This window comes from Manis javanica, chromosome 5 (genome assembly GCF_040802235.1).
Source record: "Manis javanica isolate MJ-LG chromosome 5, MJ_LKY, whole genome shotgun sequence".
Lineage (NCBI taxonomy): Eukaryota > Metazoa > Chordata > Mammalia > Pholidota > Manidae > Manis > Manis javanica.
The window spans coordinates 89,615,293-89,640,550 of record NC_133160.1 but is presented as its reverse complement, the minus strand read 5'-3'; the positions used below and the strand labels follow the sequence as shown (position 1 = coordinate 89,640,550).

Genomic DNA, 25,258 nt, shown 5'->3' with positions numbered 1-25,258 from the left:
TATGTACCACCTCTTCTTTATCCATACATCTACAGATGGACACTTAGGTTGCTTCCATATCTTGGCTATTGTAAAAAGTGCTGTGATAAACATGGGGGTGCATATGTCTTTTTGAATCTGAGAAGTTGTATTCTTTGGGTAAATTCCAAGGAATGGGATTCCCAGGTCAAATGGTATTTCTATTTTTAGTTTTTGAGGAACCTTCAAATTGCTTTCCACAATGGTTGAAGTAGCTTACATTTCCACCAGCAGTGTAGGAGGGTTCCACTTTCTCTTCATCAGTGCCAGCATGTGGTGTTCTTAGTCTTTTTGATGCTGGCCATCCATACTGGTGTGAGGTGATATCTCATTGTGGTTTTAATTTGCATTTCCCTGATGATTAGTGATGTGGAGCATCTTTTCATGTGTCTGTTGGCCATCTGAATTTCTTCTTTGGAGAACTGTCTCTTCATGTCCTCTGCCCATTTGTTAATTGGGGTATTTGCTTTTTGAGTGTTGAGGCATGTAAGTTCTTTATATATTTTGGATGTTAACCCCTTGTCAGATATGTCATTTACAAATATATTCTCCCATACTGTAGGATGCCTTTTTGTTCTGTTGGTGGTGTCCTTTGCCATACAGAAACTTTTTAGTTTGATGTAGTCCCATGAGTTTATGTTTGCTTTTGTTTCCCTTTCTCAAGAAGATGTGTTCAGGAAGAAGTTGCTCATGCTTATATTCAGGAGATTTTTGCCTATGTTGTCTTCTAAGAGTTTTATGGTTTCATGACTTACATTCATGTCTTTGATCCATTTTGAGTTTGTTTTTGTGTATGGGGCTAAACAATAATCCAGTTTCATTCTCTTACATGTAGCTCTCCAGTTTTTCCAACATCAGCTGTTGAAGAGGCTGTCATTTCCCCACTGTATGTCCATGGCTCTTTTATCATGTGTTAATTGACCATATATGGTTGGGTTTACATCAGGGCTCTCTAGTCTGTTTCATTGGTCTATGGGTCTGTTCTTGTGCCAGTACCAAACTGTCTTGATTCCTATGGCTTTGTAGTAGCCCTTGAAATTGGGGAGCATAATGCCCTCAGCTTTATTCTTCTTTCTCAGGATTGCTTTGGCTATTTGGGATCTTTTCTGGTTCCATATGAATTTTAGAATGATTTTCTCTAGTTTGTTGAAGAATGCTGTTGGTATTTTGATAAAATTTGCCTTGAATCTGTAGATTGCTTTAGGCAGGATGGCCATTTTGACAATATTAATTCTTCCTATTCATGAGCATGGGATGTGTTTCCATTTATTGTTATTTTCTTTAATTTCTCTCTTGAGTGTCTTGTAGTTCAGTGTATAAGTCTTTCATTTCCTTGGTTAGGTTTATTCCTAGGTATTTTATTCTTTTGATGCAATTGTGAATGGAATTGCTTTCCTGATTTCTCTTTCTGCTAGTTCATCATTAGTGTATAGGAATGCAACAGATTTCTGTGTATAAATTTTGTATCCTGCAACTTAGCTGAATTCAGATATTAGATCTAGTAGTTTTGGAGTGGATTCCTTAAGTTTTTTTTATGTACAATATCATGTCATCTGCAAACAGTGACAGTTTGACTTCTTCCTTGCGAATCTGTATTCCTTTTATTTCTTTCTATTGTCTGATTGCCAAGGCTAGGATATCCATTACTATGTTGAACAGAAGTGGGGAGAGTGGGCATTCTTGTCTTGTTCCTGATTTTAAAGGAAAAGCTTTCAGCTTCTCACTTTTAAGTATGATGTTGGCTGTGGGTTTGTCATATATGGCCTTTATTATGTTGAGGTACTTGCCCTCTATACCCATTTTGTTGAGAGTTTTTATCATGAATGGATGTTGAATTTTGTCAAATGCCTTATCAGCATCTATGGAGATGATCATGTGGTTTTTGTCCTTTTTGTTGATGTGATGGATAATGTTAATGGATTTTTAAATGGTGTACCATCCTTGCTTCCCTGGAATAAATCCTACTTGATCATGATGGATGATCTTTTTGATGTATTTTTTAATTTGGTTTGCTAATGTTTTGTTGAGTATTTTTGCATCTTTGTTCATGAAGGATATTGGTTTGTAATTTTCTTTTTTTCTGGTGTCTTTGCCTGGTTTTGGTATTAGAGTGATGCTGGCCTCATAGAATGAGTTTGGAAGTATTCCCTCTTCTTCTACTCTTTGGAAAACTTTAGTGAGGATGGGTATTAAGTCTTCACTAAATGTTTGATAAATTCAGTGCTGAAGTCATCTCCAGGGGTTGTGTTCTTAGGTAGGTTTTTGATTACCAGTTCAATTTCATTACTGGTAATTGGTATGCTTACATTTTCTGTTTCTTTCTATGTCAGCCTTGAAAAGTTGTATTTTTCTAGAAAGTTGTCCATTTCTTCTAGGTTATCCAGTTTGTTAACATATAATTTTTCATAGTATTTTCTAGTAATTGTTTGTATTTCTGTGGTATCCGTCATGATTTTTTCTTTCTCATTTCTGATTCTGTTTATGTATGTAAACTCTCTTTTTTTCTTGGTCTAAGTTACAGACCAAGATAAGTCTGGCTAATGGTTTATCTATTTTGTTTATTTTCTTGAAGAACCAGGTCTTACTTCAGTTGATTCTTTCTATTGTTTTGTTCTTCATGAATTTATTTATTTATGCTCTAATCTTTATCATGTCCTGCCTTCTACTGACTTTGGGCCTCCTTTTTTCTTCTTTTTCTAATTTCGTTAATTGTGAGTTTAGACTGCTTTCCTGAGCAGGATTGTTTTCTTTCCTGAGGTAGGCCTGTATCTTCTTTTCTCTCAGCATGGCCTATGCTGCGTCCTGCAGATTTTGCGGTGTTGAATTATTGTTGTCATTTGTCTCCATATATTGCTTGATGTCTGTTTTTATTTCATCATTGATCCATTGGTTATTTAGGAGCATGTTGTGAAGCCTCCATGTGTTTGTGGGATTTTTCATTTTCTTTGCATAATTTATTTTTAGTTTCATACCTTTGTGGTCTGAGAAGCTGGTTGGTACAATTTCAATCTTTTTGAATTTACTGAGGCTCTTTTTGTGGCCCAGTACATGATCTATTCTTGAAAATGTTCCTTGTGCACTTGAGAAGAATGTGTATTCTGCTGCTTTTGAGTGTAGAGTTCTGTAGATGTCTGTTAGGTCCATCTGCTCTAATGTGTTCTTCAGTGCCTCTGTCTCCTTCCTTATCTTCTGTCTGGTTGATCTGTCCTTCAGAGTGAGTGGAGTGTTGAAGTCTCCTAGAATGAATGTGTTGCATTCTATTTCCTCCTTTAATTCTGTTAGTATTTGTTTCACATATGTAGGTGCTCCTGTGTTAGAGACATAGATATGGTTGTATCTTCTTGTTTGATTGACCCCTTTATTGTTATGTAATGTCCTTCTTTGTCTCTTGTTACTTTCTTTGTTTTGAAGTCTATTTTTTCTGATATAAGTACTAAGTACTGCAACTCCTGCTTTTTTCTCCCTATTAGTTGCATGAAATATCTTTCTCCATTCCTTCACTTTTACTCTGTTTATGTCTTTGGGTTTAAAGTGAGTCTCTTGTAGGCAGCATATAGATGGTTCTTGTTTTTTTATACATTCAGTGATTCAGTGACCCGATGTCCTTTGATTGGTGCATTCAGTCCATTTACATTTAGGGTGATTATCGATAGGTATGTACTTACTGTCATTGTAGGCTTTAGATTCATGGTTACCAAAGGTTCAAGGTTAACTGCCTTACTATCTAACTAAGAGTCTAACTTAACTCACTTAATATGCTATTAAAAACACAATCTGAAGGTTCTTTTCTTTTTCCCCTCCTCCATTCTTTATATATTAGGTATTCTGTACTCTTTGTCTATCCCTTGATTGACTTGGGGGAGAGTTAATTTAATTTTGCATTTGCTTAGTAATTAGCTGTTCCACTTTCTTTACTGTGGTTTTATTAACTCTGGTGACAGATATTAAACCTTAAGAACACTTCCATCTATAACAGTCCTTCCAAAATACACTGTAGAGATGGTTTGTGGGAGGTAAATTCTCTCAGCTTTTGCTTATCTGAAAATTGTTTAATCCCTCCTTCAAATTTAAATGATAATCTTGCTGGACAAAGTAATCTTGGTTCAAGGCCCTTCTGCTTCATTGCATTAAATACATCATGCCACTCCCTTCTGACCTGTAAGGTTGATTCTTACAGGAAAGATATTCAGTGGCCTGAGAGACTATCTCTTCCCCAGATTGGGGAAATTTTCAGCAATTACCTCCTCAAAGACACTTTCTGTCCCTTTTTCTCTCTTCTCTTCTTCTGGTACCCCTATAATGCAAATATTGTTCCATTTGGAGTGGTCACAGAGTTCTCTCAACATTCTTTCATTCTTAGAGATTCTTTTTACTCTCTGTGCCTCAGCTTCTTTACATTCCTCTTCTCTAATTTGTAATTCATTTATTGTCTCCTTCACCATATCTAATATGCTTTTAGTACCCTCCATTGTGTTCTTCAACAATTGGATCTCTGACTGGAATTCATTCCTGAATTCCTGAGTTCTTGAATATCTTTCCGGACCTCCATGGGCATGTTAATGATTTTTATTTTGTACTCCCTTTCAGGAAGATTCATGAAGTTGATGTCATCTTCCTCAGGAGCTGTATTAATAATTTTACTCTCAACCAGGTTCCTTTGGCATTTCATATTTGTATATGGCACCCTCTAGTTTCCTGAAGCTCTACTCTCTGGAGATGCTCAGCCTCTGAAGCAATGTCAGGGGTTGCAGGGGAGTGAGATTGGTGCCTGGGGGAGGAAAAAGCTGTTTCCTGCTTCCCAGCTGCTATGCCTGTCTCCACTGCCTGAACCAGTGGGCCGAGCACACGGGTATAAGCTTTGTCCCAGAGCAGCCAGATATGGATCCCTGCTTCCCACAAGCAGCTGGAATCCCAGTCTCCCCAGGAACTCTGCCTGTCCCAGCTTTCTAACCCTGTAATCACGAGAGTATCATGAAAGCACCATGAAATGTAGGTTTGTGCCCCCAGAGCAGATCTCCCGAGCTAGGTATTCAACAGTCGCAGGCCTCCACTCCCTCCCTGCTCAGTTTCTCTTTCTCCCGCTGGTGAGCTGGGGTGGGGGAAAGGCGTGGGTCCCGCCAAGCCACAGCTTTGGTACATTACCCTGTTCCATGAGGTCTGCTCTTTTCTCCAAGTGTATGCTGTCTGGCGCAATCCTCTTTCCTGTTGCTCTGTCAGGATTACTTGTATTAATAGTTTCGTATTATATGCAGTTTTAGGAGGAAGACTCTGTCTCACCTCTCACGCTGCCATCTTTAATCCTGCCATTATTCTTTTAATGTCCTGACCTCATGTCTAATAATTTCTTGACTGTTCTGTGCTACTCAATCCATGTTTTAATATTACTTCATAAAAACTTATTTCAGTGCTTTATCACTTTGCAAATACTAAATCTGGCTAAGTTGGATGTAAAATACTACCAGTTTTCTGGTCCTTTTTTTTTTCAGTGTGGGGATTATTGTAGTGTTCTCTGTCATCCTGGACTCTATTACCAATGCTGTCACTTGTTAGTGTTTTCCCTGGGCCCATTCTATCCCTGTGTAACTCATTTGTGCATCTAAATTTTCATTCTATGTCATTGTTTTGACTGTAGTATAAAAATGAAAGTGTCAGTCCATATTATGAATCCTCATTCTTTTTAATCATCTTTCTTATCCTTGGTGCATTCAATCCTCCATTTTTAAAAATGTACTTAGCATTCTCTATCTGTACACTGCCATTCAACTTTCTCATTATGTTTGTTTGTCTTGAACAATGCATAAAATAAATGATAGACTACATGGACCTTGTTTTTTCCCAAATGTTTTCTTGATTCAGCAAACCACTGAAGCAACTCTAGAGATGTTTGAAATGGGCTGTTTGTGCTGTTCTCCACTTGATTCTTGGAATCAATCCACTTTATACTTTTGTTTTCCAACTTGCTCTGTGCACAGGAAGGCTGCCTCCAAACACGAAAAATGATGGCCCCTTTGCCTTTGGGTTTCCAGTTTAGTTTTGCCATTGGGAGGTACATGCAGGAAATCAGACAATGGGAAGACAAAGAAGCCCTAGTATATAATATCCCCCCTTCCTACTTTCCTCTATCCTTGCTTCAGTGTGGCTCTCCTGAGGCTTTGTTCCTATCCCTAAGGCCATAGCTGTTAAGGTGAGTTTCCCCCTGGCACATACGTATCTTGCTAGTTTTGCTAACCACATTTTTCCCTTTTCAGGAGGTGCAGTGGCTTCTTACAGTTTCTAGTCCTGAGATTTTTCTCCTTCTTGTTTCTTAACTTGCCTATGCCTTGTAAATTGTTTCTTCAGTACATTGTTATTGAATAGCCCTGTTGGGCCATCTCTTACCTGTCAGGTCCTGCATGATAGAACTGCAAGTATTTGTAAACTGTCCTCAATTTTTGACTACAGATAACTTGAATTGTATATTCCATAAGAGTCAGAGCCATACTCTGCAAATTTAGGCAAGACCTGGACATTATGTATGCATGATTGTGAATATTAATAAGTCACTAACTTACTTCTCTACAAATCAATGTAACTTCAGAGATTCTCCTTTTCTAACATTGTCTTTGTTGACTTATTTCACCTATTACTGACAAACAACTATTTTTTCCTTGTAGCACCCGTTCTAGTTATGTCTACTTCTCTCTTTTATGTATTTTCTTTCTTCATTGCTTCATTTGCATTTCCCCAGGTTCTTAGATGTCCATGTTGTAATTCTACCTTTGAAGATCTCATATGAGCATGACTGTAATGTGGTAAGATTTGGTTGTTTTCCCCATTTTCAAAAGTTCTTAAGACCTGCTATAGACTTATACCAAATGTCTCAGCACTATAACCAGTTCATTGTACACCTAAACTGTCTGGACCTTCTGAACTTGAGTAATTACAATTCATGTTTGATGAACCATTCTTTTTTTTATTTTGACAGAAGAGCTTTCTTTACAAAGTTTTAACGTGTTTTATGGTTAGGTTGCACTTTTATTTTGTCTTGTTTTGAAGAACTTTCCTCATCCTTGCTTTTCCCAGACATTAAGGACCTTGTTACCACTGGCTTTACCAAAGGAAATTATTTCTGTCCTCTTTCTATTTATTTTCAAAATTCAGTGTGTAGGAGTTAACTTAAATACTAGTTTTAAATTTTAACTTAAAATCTAATTTTAAATAACTTAAAACTAGGTATGTTATAACATATTTTACATATTATAAAATGATTTTCATCATCCATGGCAGAAGCTCTATTTTGTTAAACCTATAACATAATCAGTGACATTGATAGAAGAGGAATTTATAACTCCTTATCTAGTTATAAAACAATAATAAATTACATATCTGTGTGTCTATGAATCTGTGTATCTGTCTGTATCCTGTTTAGCTTATGGGCCATCTCATCTACTCAGTGGAAGCCGCAGATTCCCCTGTTCTGGTAATGAACTTAAAAATTCACAGAATTGCCAGAGAAGAGAGTTTAAACTTAAAGAGAAATCTAGTTCTGCCAGGGTATTACCTTTATATTTCTTTTTTGATGAACTTCTAATACTTTTCTGGTCCTTTGATGAGATTTTCTAGATTGGACTCATTATATCAGAAAAGGATATGTCCTTTTCTTAAACAGTTAACTCTTGACCAAAATGGGTTTGAACTATGCAGGTCCACTTATACACAGATTCTTTTCAGTAAATATATTGGAAAAGTTTTTAGAGATTTATGACAATTTGCAAAACATTTTCTTTTCCCTAGCTTATTTTATTGTAATACATAGAATATGTAAAATATGTGTTAACCAACTGTTTATGTTATCAGTAAGGCTTCCAGACAATAGCAGGCTATTAGTTACTAGGTTTTTGGGGAGTTAGTGTTATATGTGGTTTCTCAGCTGCACACGGGGGTCAGTGCCCCAACCCCAGCATTATTCAAGGGTCAGCTTTACATATAAAGGAAAATGAAAACTCTGATTTCTACTATTATATTTAACACTGTTATTCTGCTTGATTTACAAGTACTGTAAAACTTGAATTCTTTTCCCTCATTAGGAGAAAAGAGATATTTTGGATACCCTAAGGAAATGGCATTTAGTAATATGCTATCTTTATAGTGTTCTAAATTCTCTGTATCATAGTCATTTCTCAAGATAAAGAATTAAATGATTATTCCAACAGAAGTATGAAATAATTTTTGCTACAAGTAACCATTTCACAACCTCTTTTCAAGTTAGAACTTTTAGTAACACAATGCATATATTTAAGTGACTTAGGTCTATTTAAAACTGTATTTTCCCCAATCTTTGAAATTCTTGTTAACACAGCAGTCTTAACACTAGAGATATTCCTTCAAAGGAAAAATGGTGTTGTGATGCAAGTGGGAGAAATCCATTTTACTATTCCAAGACAAAAACCTAATGTTCATAAACTCTGGTTTGAGAAGTTTAACAAGTGAATTACCATACTTACCTCAGTTAAGACTTTCCTTTTCCTCCTCCCCTCCTCCTCCTTCATCAAATAAGATGTGCAAATTTTAATTTAGCAAATAAAGAGGGATGTGTATGGACATTTTTACCCAGCATTTATGAGAAACTGTAGAAACTACAGTTTTCATAGAAACTACAAGTCTGGACAATAGTTACTTTGATGACCTTTAGTTTAAAGCTGCCAAACCAAGTTGGCCGATTCCAAGATCGGTGCTCTTCACGGGTCATCCTAGTGAATGTGTAAAAGAAGCCTGATCTTTTCCATAAAATGTTCATTTTTCTCAATGGATTCTAAAGAATCTTAATTTTCCCAATTAAGCACAATTTATAACGGAACAGCTTAGGTGATGGACAGTTGCACTGGACTTCAATGTAGATGTGGGCCTCATGCCCTCCTCTCTGAATACTTCATTCTGGCACTTCCTAGAAAAGCAGGGCACAGCAGGATTTCCTGTGCTGTGCTGCCAAGTCATGCTCTTGGTACATAGTGATACTCCTGGAATACTTGTTTGACTTTGTTAATTTCTTCCTGCTTGCAGTCTTATGATATTGTTTTAAGCTGATTTTTGTTTGTTCCTAAGTATTTTTTTGTTTTACTGTTGCCATGGGCCTGTATTTTAGAGTTAGAAAGACGATGAAATATGACCCTTAATATAAAGAGCAACATTGAGTCTTTGTTCTGTTACTTCTTTATAGCAGTTTTCTTTGTTCCCTTTCTCTTGGCTTCTACTTTACCAATTCTGAATTGTCTCATTATATTTAATCACAGTCTCAGGAAAAACCCATGTAAAATATTCATTCCAGGGGACTGGAATCCAGACCTCTTTATAAAACAATTTATATACTTTATGCTGAAACATATATCATAATATCAACATGCATCCATATAATATGATTTGCTTTAATTTCCTAGAATACAAGAATTTTATTCTCCAAAACATGGTACTCAGTTGGTTACTAGTCTTAAGTCTTTATCTCAGACACCTTTCCATCTTCCTTTTGAAGCTGATTTCAGCCTTACTCAATGGCACTCCAACTTTCATTTAGCAATATCATATCTTCAATCCATATCCTGCATGGAGACCTTTTGTCCTAGTACTTGTCATTGAATTACTAACTGCTTCCTTTTGGGTTATTTCTTTGGCACCTCTCTTTCTCCAAAAATTTACTTTTCCTTCTAACTCTAGAGGAAACATAATTTCAAAACCAGAATTTGACAAAAACTAGTTCTGAGCTTTCAGGCATTTTTGTTTCTGGATAGGAAACAAAATATATTTATTTTGTTTATATATATTATATTTCTATCATAGACTCAGTCTCCTAAGTTTTGTGCATGATTAGAAAATGCAGTGCTAACATTTTAGTCCATAAATTTGATAGCTGAGTAGCTCTCAGGAGGTATTTAGATTTGTCCAATGCATGATAGCAGGGAATACCAAGAAATTTTATTGATAACATGATCTACTTATTCTGGTATATGGGGCACTCTGCTCTTCTTCTAAGTCTGGTCTCCATTCCCCAGGCATAAATCATATCCATACCCAGGGTATTGCTAACCAAACAAAAATAACAACACTACAAACTTGTTCAGAGATTGAAGTATTAATTTTAAAATATAAAACACACAATAAAAAACAAAGGACAGCTATAAAGACACCTGTCAAGCCTCCTAAGGGTGCTGTATTAGGGAAGGGGAAGACTCTAAGATTTAGTACCTAGCTTGAGACATGTATCATGTTCATTCAGTTTGGCATGTTTTTCATTTCCTGGAGACTCAAAATTAGAATTCAAGGCAAGAAAGGAGAGAGGTTGTTATAGAAAGCAGATAATGAGAAAAGCTAATCTCAACATAACACACAAACTATGTTTCCCATCTTTTGAGCTTGCAAATATCTCAATTCTCACTTTGATTTTTTAACTAAAATTTGACTTTTTAGTGTTTTTTTTCCCAAGATTTAGATACTTTTTTTTTCCAGTTAGATGTTCTTGCAAATTCCAGAGGTTGATTTTTATATGTGCTTTAAAGAGAAACTTCAGCAAGATACTTTGGTTCTAGCACTAGTAAGAACAACAAATATCCTATGAAGACTCACCAAGGACTGTTCTGCACATGAGTAGAGGTTTCTTTGGTCTAAAGAAATTAAGTCAGTCTTAAGTTTTGACAAGAATAAAAGACCTGTGAAACCGGAAGTGCTATTTAGTTGATAATGTTTTAGGGCAGGATTTGAGTAATAACATTATTGTGCAAGGGTACAGTGACCTTGGGCATAACATTTGATGGCAAGACCTACCTGGATATCAAGCCCTGGATCTTTCAACATTTAATACCAGTTCCGTGGGTAAAACTGACATGCTGTAGAAGCTCAGTGAATATTTGTTGATGCAACACTCTCTCGCTTGCTATGCTTCAAGACCATCTAGCGCAGACACAAATATTTCACTTGTATTTCCCATGAAGCCCTATAAATTACAGTGGCCCCTGTAAAAGTAGGGGCTCAAAGTATCTAATGATAGAATTGATCATTTCTAGTTAGCTGAGTTAGGTAAAATGAATTGTGTGGGGGAGAATATTTTTTTTTCTCTTATTTCCAGTTCTATAAATTTAGGTTTGCAATGGGGTAAAATATATTCCCCAAAGAAGTTTACCTTTGATGACTAATTGGCATTAGTCATATTCTGGTAGTATCTCTGGTCTGCTTTAAAGAGCTTAGATTTCTGAGGTCACATGCCTAATGCCTCTTTTTGATGGTATCTGAGGCCCTTGTCCCTAAATTATTTTCTAGCTTCTGGGATTTTCTTATTATTTCACAGGATGTTTTAGTTTTATGAAATTTCAGGTATCATTTGGCTTAAATTTCTCATGACATAGATGAATAAACTGAAGTTCAGAGTAATAAAGGGTAAACAGAGAATTATCATCTATTGTAAATCAGATGTATGCTGGACATTATGCTATACTCATCTCTACATTATCTACTTTATAATTTCAAGTTAACTTTCATTATGTAGATGGATATCTATTTAGCATTTTACTTCCCTGGCCAAGATGAAAATACTCTAAAACTTGTTAGTGTGCATTCATTAAGAATTATTTTAATCAGCAGTGGGATTAATATACTTCCTCAGAAGCCATATAAAAATTAAGGGTCGGATTTTGATGTAGCCTTTAACATTCCTTTTACTCATAAAAGACAATGATACTTTAAAATTAATCTGTAGAAGGTGATTGTCTAGTGTAATCCATGCTGTCCTTCAGTGGTAACAGAACCCTTAATTAATACTAAGTAGAAACATCCAATTAAAAGATTATACTTGTCACCCTCCTCTGTATTTGGGGTGAATATGGAGATGTTAACAGAAGATGTTGGGTGAAGCTTATTAGAAAGCTACTTTTCCCCCTTTCCCCATCCTGTAGTGTTCTCTCTGGATCATGAATATGATGACTGAAGCTCTGAGGACAGACGGGGCAACTTGCTGATGGCATTGGAGAGCTGCCAACTGCTGGACTTCTACATGAGAGAATAAATCCACCTGTGTTTAAACCACTGTTGTCAGATTTTTGTGACTAGCCACAATTCCAACCGCTGCACAACCTGTGACAGATTTGGAAGTGCTCATTACTGTTTTTAAATTATGTTCCATCGTTTTGTGCTTTCTTGATGTTGTCCAGTGAGGTCACCCGGAAGCATTAGAAAGATGGAAGGTGTGATTCTCAACTCCTCTGTGCCTGTCCAATCAAAATCTCTCTAATGCCATCTGTTTTATTATTTAGACATCTGTGTGGCAAATCATTTGAACCAAGGTCCCATAGCTTTAAATAATTTGAAAACCACTGAGCTCTAGATCAAAGTTCTCATTATATAATTGCTAAAACAAGTACTATGTTTTGGGGATTCTTCTAAGTGCTTAACACATAAAAATCATTGACTACCTCAATAACTCTGTGAATTAAGTGCTATTATTATTTCCATCCTACACACAAGGAAGCCAAGGCAGAGAAATACAAACTTGTACAAGATGACGCACCCTGTATGTAGCATAGCTGAGAGTCAAATCTGGCAGCTTGCTCCAAAAATCCAAGCTTTGAACCCTCATCCTTCCTCTATACATGATTACTAAATAAATGCTCATCAGTGTAAATGATTTTCTCAAGTTCAAACAGAAAGTTTGTGGGAGACAGGAAGCAAGCTCTCAGATCACTTGACTTTAATGTTCTTTCCAGAACATCAGGCTGGATCTCCCTTCTGGTCTTAATTTTTTCTAAATGACACAATAAAATTAAGTCACTTTTCTAGCTGCTACAGTTGCAAATGAATGACACCATCACAAATAAATTCAACTTTCAGCTTCTTGCTTTTTTTAAACAATTAGTTCTACTGAACAGTGAAACAGTGACATCATATTTGACTGAAATTTTTTCTCTTAAGGTTTCTTTTAAACTTTATTATAGTCTCTCTCCACAAACTTCAAACCTTCTATTAATTCCAGTTTTAAGAGTTCTAGAATGCATGTCATCTAGTCTCAGACAGCTGGTAAAATTTCCCTTAAGTCCCTACTGCACTAGTCCAACTTAAATCAAATAAGCATCTAGTAAATAAGGTGCCATTGCGCCAATTCCTTTATAATACATTAAAAACTATCTAGCTTCATAACTGTTTCTTTGGAAAGACATCAATGCACAATATTGCACAGAATATTTTTTATTAGACTTTAAAGTTCTAATAATATTAGAAATTATGACTGTATACAAGGAAAATAATTTGGTTTTCTGGAGGAATTTTTTCATGCAAACATTTCTCCTAATTGCATTCAAACATTACACTTCTCTTAATTTTAACCCACAGAGTTTTATGAAATCAAAAAAAGTAATTATTTTTTCTTGATTTAGAGTAAGATTTCTCTGAGGCCTTTCATTTGCACTAAATTTTGCGTGCAGTTTTCTTACAATATAAAAATAATGGAAACAATCTACTTCTGGAATAGTATGGGTGTCAGATCATGTTTATTTTCTTCACTAATGGCCAAAAACAGACTTTTGTTACCAGATAACTCTGTTCTAAGGATACGATAGGATACTTCTTTGTAGAATATTCATAGATGTAGAAGTGGAATATCATAATACTGCTGAGTAACTTCTTAGAAGAAATAGTGAATAGACAGATGACAGTCTAAATTTCCTTTAGATGAACTGAGTTTCAATTATGGGAATTTTCAAAGATACTTCACTTTATAGTTTGCCTAGAGTTATTGATGTTATTATCATAGGTGAAAGGTGGAACAGGTTCAAGGAATGGAATTATTAATTACCCTAACCTGCATTTACCTGAACTGACTTATTATCAGAATCATCTGAGAATTTCTTAGATGTACAGACTTCTAAATTGGCCCCAGAACTACTGACTTAGAACATTGTGGGGTGGACACAAGTAATTTTTAAAGTTCTGTGGTGGTTCTGATGTGCAGTTTAGTTTGCAAACATTGACTTAGAAATTTCTTGTAGTTATAGGAAATGTAAAATATGCTAAAATAGGATTATTTCAAAAAGACATGTTTTAAAAGTCAGGAATTTATGTTTCTTAACTTTCAATGCTATGGATAATTTACAAATATAAATAACTAGAAACACATGCAACAATAATACAAATGTGTGTACCACTTCTCTTTTCCAATGAGTTCTTCATTTTAAAACATAGGAATGTAGCTTAAAGACTTTACAATAGAAAAGTGTGATTGAGAAGGAAAGGCAATAGAAAGGGCACAGTATACAAAGGAATAATGAAAATGAAAATTTGGAAAAAAGTTTTCCTTATGTACTAATTCAATAATTTAGTCTTAACTACAAAAAATTACAAGTTTATTGTGAAAAGTTTAGAATGTACAGGCATACAAAAGGCAAACATACATAAACACTGCTAGTATTTTATAAATATATTTTTAATCTTTTTATTAAACATACCAGTAAAAAATAAATTTGGGATCATACTATATATGCTATTATATCATTTCTTTTTTTATTTAGTATTATTGAGACTAATTTTTTAAATCACTGAACATCATTCTGTGACTTGATTTTTTTTTAAGGTGTTACTGATATACACTCCTTTGAAGGTTTCACATGAAAAACAATGTGGTTACTACATTCACCCATATTATCAAGTCCCTGCCAATACCCCATTGCAGTCAATGTCCATCAGTGTAGTAAGATGCCACAGAGTCCCTATTTGCCTTCTCTATGCTACACTGTCTTCCCCATAATCCCTGCCACACCCACACCATGTGTACCAGTCATAATACCCCTCAATCCACTTATTGCTCCCTCCCTACTTGCCCTCCTCAACCCCTCCCCTTTGGTAACTGCTAGTATCATCTTGGAGTCTCTGAGTTTGCTGCTGTCTTATTCCTTCAGTTTTCCTTCATTTTTATACTCTACAAATGAGGGAAATCATTTGATATTTGTCCTTCTCCACCTAGCTTATTTCACTGAGCATAACGTCCTCTAGCTCCATGCATGTTGTTTGTTTCTTATGGCTGAATAGTATCCCATTGTGTATATGTACCACCTCTTCTTTATCCATTCATCTACTGATGGACACTTAAGTTGCTTCCGTATCTTGGCTATTGTAAATAGTGCTGCAATAAACATAGGGGTGCATATGTCTTTTTGAATCTGAGAAGTTGTATTCTTTGTGTAAATTCCTAGGAGTGAAATTCCCAGGTCAAATGATATTTCTATTTTTAGTTTTTTGAGGAACCTCCATATTGCTTTGCACAATGGTTGAACTAATTTACATTCAAACCAGCAATGTAGGAGGGTTCCCCTTTCTCCGCATCCTTGCCAGCCTTTGTTGTTCTTAGTCTTTTCAATACTGGCCATCCTAACTGGTGTGATGTGATATCTCATTGTAGTTTTAATTTGCATTGCCCTGATAATTAGTGATGTGGAGTATCTTTTCATGTGTCTGTTGGCCATCTGAGTTTCTTCTTAGGAGAACTGTCTGTTCATAACCTCCACCCACTTTTTAATTGGCTTATTCGCTTTTTGGTTGTTGAGGCATGTGAGCTCTTTATATATTTTGGATATAAACCCCTTGTCGGATATGTGGTTTACAAATATATTCTCCCATACTGTAGGATGCCTTTTTGTTCTGCTGATGGTGTCATTTGCTGTACAGAAGCTTTTTACCTTGATGTAGTCCCAGTTATTCATTTTTGCTTTTGTTTCCATTGTGTGAGATGTATTCATGAAAAAGTTGCTCATACTTATATTCAGAAGATTTTTGCCTATGTTGTCCTAAGTTTTATGGTTTCATGACTTATATTCAGGTCTTTGATACATTTCGAGTTTACTTTTGTGTATGGAGTTAGACAATAATCTGGTTTCATTATCTTGCATGTACCTGTCTAGTTTTGCCAACACCATCTGTTGAAGAGGCTGTCATTTCCCCACTGTGTGTCCATGGCTCCTTTATCATATATTAATTGACCATATATGATTGGGTATATATATTCTATACCATTGGTCTATGGTCTTTTCTTGTGCCAGTACCAAATTGTCTTGATTACTGTGGCTTTGTAGTAGAGCTGTAAATCAGGGAGCATAATATCCCCAGCTTTATTCTTCCTTCTCAGGTATTTTGATAAGGATTGCATTGAATCTGAAGATTGCTTTATGCAGGAAGGCCATTTTGACAATATTAATTCTTCCTATCCATGAGCATGGGATGTGTTCCCATTTATTGGTATCTTCTTTAATTTCTCTCATGAGTGTCTTGTAGTTTTCAGACTGTAGGTCTTTCACTTCCTTGGTTAGGTTTATTCCTAGGTATTTTATTCTTTTTGATGCAACTGTGAATGGAATTGTTTTCCTGATTTCTCTTTCTGCTAGTTCATCATTAGTGTATAGGAATGTATCAGATTGCTGTGCAATAATTTTGTATCCTGCAACTTAGCTGAATTCAGATATTAGATCTAGTAGTTTTGGAGTGGATTCTTTAGTGTTTTTTATGTACAATATCATATCATCTGAAAATAGTGACAGTTTAACTTCTTCTTTACCAATCTGGATGCATTTTATTTGTCTGTGTTGTCTGTCCTTCTGTGGTGAGGACGTCCAGAAATATGTTGAATAAAAGTGGGGAGAGGGGGCATCCTTGTCTTGTTCCCGATCTTAAAGGGAAAGCTTTCAGCTTATTGCTGTTAACTATGATGTTGGCTGTGGGTTTGGCATACATGGCTTTTATTATGTTGAGGTACTTGACCTCCATACCCATTTTGTTGAGAGTTTTTATCATAAATGGATGTTGAATTTTGTAAATGCTTTTTCAGCATTGATGGTAATGATCATGTGGCTTTTGTCCTTCTTTTTGTTGAGGTGGATGATGTTGACGGATTGTCAAATATTGTACTGTCCTTGCATCCCTGCAAGAAATCCTACTTGATCATGATGGATGATCTTTTTGATCTATTTATGAATTTGGATTGATAGTATTTTGTTGAGTATTTTTGCATCTATGTTCATCAGGGATATTGGTCTGTAATTTTCTTTTTAAGTGGTGTCTTTATCTGGTTTTAATATTAGAATGATGCTGTCCTCATAGAATGAGTTTGGAAGTATTCTGTCATCTTCTATTTTTCATAAACTTTAAGGAGAATGGGTATTAGGTCTTCACTAAATGTTTGATGAAATTCATCAGTGAAACCATCTGGTCCAGGCATTTTGATCATAGATATTTTTTTGGTACCAATTCAATTTCCTTGCTAGTTATTGGTCTGTTCAAATTTTCTGTTTATTTTTGGGTGAATCTTGAAAGGTTGTATTTTTCCAAAAAGTTCATTTCTTCTTGGTTATCCAGTTTGTTAATGTATATTTTTTCATAGTATTCTCTAATAATTCTTTGTATTTCTGTGGTACCCCTAGTGATTTTTCCTTTTTCATTTCTGATTCTGTTTATGTGTGTAAACTCTCTTTTTCCTTGATAAGTCTGGCTAGGGGTTTATCTATTTTATTTCCTCAATGAAGCAGCTCCTGCTTTCATTGATTCTTGCTATTATTTTATTCTTTTCAATTTCATTCATTTCTGCTCTGATCTTTATTATGTCCTTCTTACTACTGACTTTGCACCTCAGTTGTTGTTCTTTTCCTAGTTTCGTTAAGTGTGAGTTTATACTGTTCATATGGGATTGTTCTTCTTTCCTGTGGTAGGCCCGAATTGAAATATACTTTCCTCTTAGCATAGCCCTTTCTGCATCCCACAGATTTTGTGGTGTTGAATTATTGTTCTCATTTGTCTCCATATATTGCTTGATCTCTGTTTTTATTTCATCATTGATCCATTGGACATTTAGGAGCATGTTGTTAAGCCTCCATGTGTTTGTGGGATTTTTCTTTTACTTTGTGTAATTTATTTGTAGTTTCATACGTTTGTGATCTGAGAAGCTAGTTGGTACAATTTCAATCTTCTTGAATTTACTGAGGCTCTTTTTGTGGCTTAGTGTATGATCTATTGTTGAAAATGTTCCATGTGCACTTGAGAAGAAAGTGTATTCTGCTGTTTTTTGGTGTAGAGTTCTGTAGATGTCTGTTAGGTCCATCTGTTCTAATGTGTTGTTCAGTGCCTCTGTCTCCTTACTTATTTCCTGTCTGGTTGATCTGTCCTTTCGAGTGAGTGAAGTATTGAAGACTCCTAGAATGAATATATTGCATTCTATTTCCTCCTTTAATTCTCTTAGTATTTCTTGCATATATGTAGGTGCTCTCATGTTGGGTGTATAGATGTTTATAATGGTTGTATCCTCTTGTTGGACTGACCCCTTTATCATTATGTAATGTCCTTCTTTGTCTCTTCTTACTCTCTTTGTTTTGAAATCTATTTTGTCTGATACAAGCACTGCAACTGCTGCTTTTTTCTCCCTATTAGTTGCATGAAATACCTTTTGCAACCCCTTCACTTTTAGTCAGTGTATGTCTTTGGGTTTGAAGTGAGTCTCTTGTAGGCAGCACATAGACGGGTCTTGTTTTTTTATCCATTAAGTGACTCTATGTCTTTTGAGTGGTGTATTGAGACCATTTACATTTAGGGTGATTATTGATAGGTATGTACTTATTGCCATTGCAGGCTTTCGATTTATGGTTACTAAAGGTTCAAGGTTAGTTTCCTTACTATCTAAGACTCTAACTTAGCTCACTTAGTATGTTATTACAAACAAACTAAAGGCTCTTTTTCTTTTCTCCAACTTTTTCTTTCTCCTCCATTCTTTATATATTAGGTATCATATTCTGTACTCTTTATCTATCTCTTGAGTAAATTTGGGGTAGTTGATTTAATTTTGCATTTGCTTCATAATTAAATTGTTCTACTTTCCTTACTGTGGTTTTTTTTTTTTTTTTAACCTCTGGTGACAGCTATTTAGCCTTAGGAACACTTCCATCTGTATCAGTCCCTCCAAAATATAGATATGTTTTGTTGGAGGCAAATTCTCTGGCTTTTGCTTATCTGGACATTGTTTAATCCCTCCTTCAAATTTAAATGATGACCTTGCTCGGTAGAGTATTCTTGGTCTAAGGTCCTACTGATTCATTGCATTAAATATATCATGTAATTCCTTTCTGGCCTCTAAGGTTTCTGCTGAGAAGTCTGATGATAGCCTCATGGGTTTTCCTTTGTTTGTGATCTTTTTTCTCTTTCTGACTGCTTTTCATAGTTTGTCCTTGTTTGTGATATTTGCCATTTTAATTATTATATGTCTGGTGTTGTCTTTCTTGGGTCCCTTGTGTTTGGAGATCTGTGCACCTCCATAGCCTGAGATACTACCTCCTTCCCCAGATTGGGGAAGTTTTCAGCAATTACCTCTTCAAGGACACTTTTTATCCCTTTTTCTCTCCTTTTCTTCTGGTACCCCTATAGTATGAATATTGTTTTGTTTGGATTTGTTGCACACTTCACTCAATATTCTTTCATTCCTAGAGATCCATTTTTCTCTCTGTGCCTCAGCTTCTTTGTATTCCTCTTCTCCAATTTCTATTTCATTTATCTTCCCTTCCACTGTAACTAATATTTCTTTTAATCCCTCCATTGTATTTTGTAATGATTGGCTCTCTGTCCTGAATTCTTGAATAGTTTTCTGTATCTCCATGAGCATTTTTATGATTTTTATTTTGAAATCTCTTTCAGGAAGATTGATGAGTTCACTTTCACTTGATCCTTTTCCTGGTGTTTGTGGGATTTTGGTTTGAATCAGGTTCCTTTGATGTTTCGTATTTGTATGTGGTGCCTTCTAGTGCCCAGAATCTCTGTTCTCTGGAGCTGCTCAGCCCCTGGAGACATGTGAGGCATTGCAGGGAGTGATGCTGGTGCCTAGGGGGAAAGAAAGAGCTGTTACCTGCTTCCCTGCTGCTATGCCTGTATCCACTGCCAGAACCATTGGGCCATACACACAGGTATAAGCCTCTGTGCATTGCATTTGTAGCTGCTGTATGGGGGGCTTCCCTCTAGGTGGCTTGATGCCAGGGCAGCAACTCTCAGTTTGTGAGCTGGTGCCTGTTGGGAGGCAGGTACAGTAGGCTGAAAATCATCATGGGGGGCCTCAGTGCTGCATAGCCAGCCAGGGGGATGGGGCACCTTATGTTACTGAACATTCCCAACCTAGTGGTGTAAGTGTGCTCAGGCAATTTTGTCCACCTGTCCTTTTTCCTGAGTAGCAAGTTCTGTGCAATCCTTGCCCCTTTAGCAGCCCTTTCATTGTTTGGAAGTCTCTCAGATTGCCTGCATTTCTTTTGTCCCAGAGCAGCCAGACATGGATCCCTGTTTTCCAAAAGCAGCTAGAATCTCAGTCTCTCCACTGTTATTCCTCCTGTCTTAGCTTTACAACCCCACTGATCAGCAGAGCACCATGCAACATAGGTTCATACTCCCAGGGCAGATATCCAGGGTTAGGTGTTCAGCTGTCTCAGGCCTCTACTCCTTCCCTGCTACATTTCTCTTTCTCCACCTGGTGAGTTGGGATGGCCAAAGGGCTTGGGTCCTGCAAGCTTTGGTACATTGCCCTGTTCTGTGAAGTCTGTTCTGTTCTTCAGGTGTATGCTGTCTGGCTCAGCCTTCTTTCCTTTTGCTCTTTCAGGATTAGCTGTATTAACTATATTTTTGTATTATATGTGGTTTCAGGATGAGGACTCTGCCTTCGCTCTCACACCACCATCTTTTAACTCTGTGACCTAATTGTTAATGACAACATAGTATTCCATTTCATGAATGATCCTCTATTTATTTGGGCAATCTTCATTTTAATATGTTCCCCCATTTTAAAAATTATGATCTATATAATAGGTATCATTGTGTGTAATCTTTATATATATTATTATTTACTTAGAATAAATTATCAGAATAGTAGTAGTTGGATCAAATATATACTTTTAAGCTTTTTATACATATTTTCAGATTACTCTCTACCAATTTATACTGTCAACTGAGATAATGAGAATGTTATTTGCCCTGTATTCTCATAGTTTTTAAATAAACATACTTCAGAAATTGATAGGTTAAAAAAGGCATCTTACTATTTAATTTGCATTTGTTTGATTGCTATTTAAGATGACTATTTCTTCCTAAAGATAATGGCCTCTTTTTCTTTACTTTTTAGAGTAGCCCCTTTGTGTTCTCTGCCTATTGTTTCTTTTTTTTTTTTTGAAATGGAAAGTTGTTTATTTTACTGTAAAATTTCAGACATACACTCAGCTTCAGCAATTATCAAAATGCTTTTCACATTTGCTGGAAAGGGTGGTTTTTTTTATTAAATGATTATTGATATACACTCTTATGCAGATTTCACATGAAAAAACAATGTAGTTACTACATTCACCCATATTATTATGTCTCCTGCATACCCCATTGCAGTCACTGCCCATCAGTGTAGTAAGATACCACAGATGTCCCTATTTGTCTTCTTTGAGCTATATTGTCTTCCCCATGACTCACCCCCACACACCATGTGTGCAATCATAATACCCTTCAATCCCCTTCTTGCCCCTTCTCCATCCACACTCCCTCACCCCTCCCGTTTTCTAACTGCCAATCTCTTCTTGGAGTCTGTGAGTCAGCTGCTATTTTGTTCCTTCAGTTTTGCTTCATTGTTATATGCCAAAAATGGAGTAAATCATTGGTATTTGTCTTTCTCTGCCTAACTTATTTCACTAAGCATAATATCCTCTACCTCCATCCATGTTGTTGCAAATGGTAGGATTTGTTTCTTATGGCTGAATAGTATTCCATTGTGTATATGTACCACCTCTTCTTTATCCATTCATCTACTGATGGACACTTAGGTTGCTTCCATATCTTGCTTACTGTAAATAGTGCTGCAGTAAACAGGTGCATATGTCTTTTTGAATCTGAGAAGTTGCTTTTTGTGTGTAAATTCCTAGGAGTGGATTCCCGGGTCAAATGGTATTTCTATTTTTAGTTTTTTTAGAAACTCAATTTTGCTTTCAACAATGGTTGAATTAATTTACATTCACACCAGCAATGTAGGAGGGTTCCCATTTGTCAGCCAGGGGGATGGGGCACCTTAAGCTCCTGAACATTCCCAACCTCCTGGTGTGAGTGTGCCCAGACAAATTTTGTCCACCTGTCCTTTCTCCTGAGCAGCAAGCTCTGTGCAATCCTTGCCCCTTTAGCAGCCCATTCATTGTTAGAAATTTTTTCAGATTGCCCACATTTCTTTTGTCCCAGAGCAGCCAGATGTGGATGACTGTTTTCCAAAAGAAGCTGGAATCTCAGTCTCTCCAGTTATTCCTCCTGTCTTAGCTTTCCAACCCCACTGATCAGCAGAGCACCATGCAACATAGGTTTGTAATCTGTAACAGATTTCTGTGTAATAATTTTGTATCCTAAAAATTTACTGAATTCAGATATTAGATCTAGTAGTTTTGGAGTGGATTCTTTAGTGTTTTTTATGTACAATATCATGTCATCTGCAAACAGTGACAGTTTAACTTCTTCCTTAAACATAGTGACAGTTTAACTCATCTGATCTGGATGCCTTTTATTTCTTTCCATATCTTACTTTTATGAAAGTTTTCCTCAAATTTATCTTCCCATCCTTCTATATTTCACTTTCATTTGTCTTATTGTATTTCAATTTTCCATGAGTCTTTCTGAGCACCATCTTGTTCTTTTTTCAGGAATGTATTAAATTTCTTTACCTTCTTGACCCCAGATTGTTTACCCTGGACTCTGTTTTCACAATTAAGGCTTTTATCACATCCATAGGATGGTGGAGTAGACATATAGCACTTCCCCATTTTGTCAGACTAATTATCTCCACTTGTTCCTTCAACTTTAGAGGAACCTGAGGCCTCCAGTTCCTGGCTGACCTTAGAGAGTGTCAGGCTGTGTTTCTTGGATTCTTCTCCTAGAAGCACTGGGGCTATTATCTTTTTTTTTCCTGGTTCGTCTGCTTTTCAGGTTACACAGTTCTGTGATTTTCTTTGTCTGCCTTCATTTTCCATAGTTCTATTCTTTTTTGTCCTTTTTAGCTAATGCTTTATGCTTCTAGATTATTGCCATTTTGAGACATTGTGGAATTACATAAGCATATATTAACTGCATGAAATACCTGGGAATTTCTGTAGTGATGTTTAATAATTATTCCAGGTATATAGAAAGTGTTTTGATTTTGTATATATATGTTTTATTACACATCACTTTCTTAAATTCTCTTAGTAAAAACATTTTTAGCCAATTAACTTGGATTTCCTAAGTAGATTTTTCTTTTTTATAAATTTGAAAAAAAATTTTCTTTCTTCAATCACTGGTGCTCATCAAATTATTTATACATAATTTTAGCTATTTTATTTCATTGGCTAATACTTTGAAATGATTTTATCTGATTTCTTGGATATTTAGAGTAGGTGAAAATTTGAATATTTTATATTTGAAATTTTATTCTTTTGTATTTCATTGGCTATGACTTTAAAAAATACTAAATAAATGTGTGAGTATTCTTTTACTATTTCTTTACTTATGATATAACTGTTAATTTTTTTCTCATATTTATAGCTTGGTTGATTTTATATAGTTATCCTGATTGTGTTAATGAAACCTTCTTCTATCCTTAGTTTAATCCTGTCTTTCCTAATATTAGAAATGAATATACCATTTTTTCAAATGTCATGTTGGCATTTATTGTTTGAATTATGTGACTGTTCTTTATTCAGTGAAGACTTATCTAGTAGATTCTATTATTGAATAATATTTATTTACCAATTACTTTAAAGTTAATCTTTCTAGATTGCTGTATTAAAGTTGATAGGTTAAGAGGATTAAAGATGGCAGCATGAGAGGTGAGACAGGGGATTCCTCCTAAAACTGAATATAATATGAAAATATAATTAATACAACTAATCTGGAAAGAGCAACAGGAAAGAGGACTGTGCCAAACCATATACACCTGGAGAAAAGAAGAAACCTCGTGGAGCAGGGTAACATACCAAAGCTGTAGCCCGGCGGGACCGAAGACCTTTTCCCACCCCAGCTCACCAGTGGGAGGAAGAGAAAGAGTTGGGAGGGAGTGGAGGCCTGGGACTGCTGAATACCTAACTCTGGGGATCTGCTCTGGGAGCACAAACCTACATTTCATGGTGCTTGTATGGTAATCTCATGATTAGGGGCTTGGAAAGCTAATACAGGCAGAATTCCCAGAGAGACTGAGATTCCAGATCCTTCTGGAAAACAGGAATCCAAATCTGGCTTCTCTGGGACAAAAGAAAGGCAGGCAGTCTGAGAGACTTCCTAACAGCAAGAAGGCTGCTAAATGGGCAAGGATTGCACAGAACTTTCTGCTCAGGAGAAAGGACAGGTAGACAAAATTGTCTGGGTGCACTCTGCCCAGCAGGTTGGGAGCTTTCACGATCTTCAGGAGCTCCAGGTCCCTGGCTGGCTACACAGCTCCAAGGACCTCCTCCGTGACACACAGCCTACTGCAACTTTCTCCTGGCCAGCCCCACCTGGGTCACAAACTGGCAAACCCTACCGGGGTGTTAGACCAGCCAGAGGGAAGACCTGTCTACAGCAACTACAAATGCAAAGCATAGAGGCTTATACCTGTGTGCTCAGCCCACTGGCTCAGACAGTGGAGACAGGCATAGCAGCCAGGAAGCAGAAAACAGCTCTTTCCTCCTCCCGGGCACCAATACCATTCCCCTTTGATGCCCAACATTGCTTCAGGGGCTGAGCAGCTCTAGAGAGTAGAGTTTCTGGAAACAAGAAGGAGCCATTAACAAATATGAAATGCCTAAGGAACCTGGTTCCAATTAAAATTTTGAATACAACTCCTGAGAAAGATTTAAATGACTTCGACCTCATGAATCTTCCTGAAAGAGATTTAAAAATAAAAATCATTAACATGCTCATGAAGGTACAGAAAAATATTCAAGAACTCAGGAATGAATTCTGGTTGGAGATCCAATCATTGATGAACACAATGGAGGGTATTAAAAGCAGACTAGGTATAGTAGAGGAGACAATAAATTAAGTAGAAACTGGAGAAGAGGAATGCAAAGAAGCTGAGGCACAGAAAGAAAAAAGGATCTCTAAGAATGTAAGAATGTTGAGAGAATTGTGTGACCAATCCAAATGGGACAATCTTTGTATTGTAGGGGTACCAGAAGAAGAAGAAGAGAGAAAAAAGGATAGAAAGTGTTTTTGAGGAGGTAGCTGCTGTAAAGTTCCCCAATCTGGGGAAGGG

At 36.3% G+C, this 25,258-nt stretch overlaps 1 long non-coding RNA gene across 2 annotated transcripts in view; it reads left to right on the top strand.

Annotated features, from left to right (window-relative positions):
* The window catches only part of LOC140849377 (uncharacterized), a 92,774-nt gene that overhangs the window by 29,842 nt on the left and 37,674 nt on the right, over positions 1-25,258 (top strand). The window lies entirely within an intron of this gene.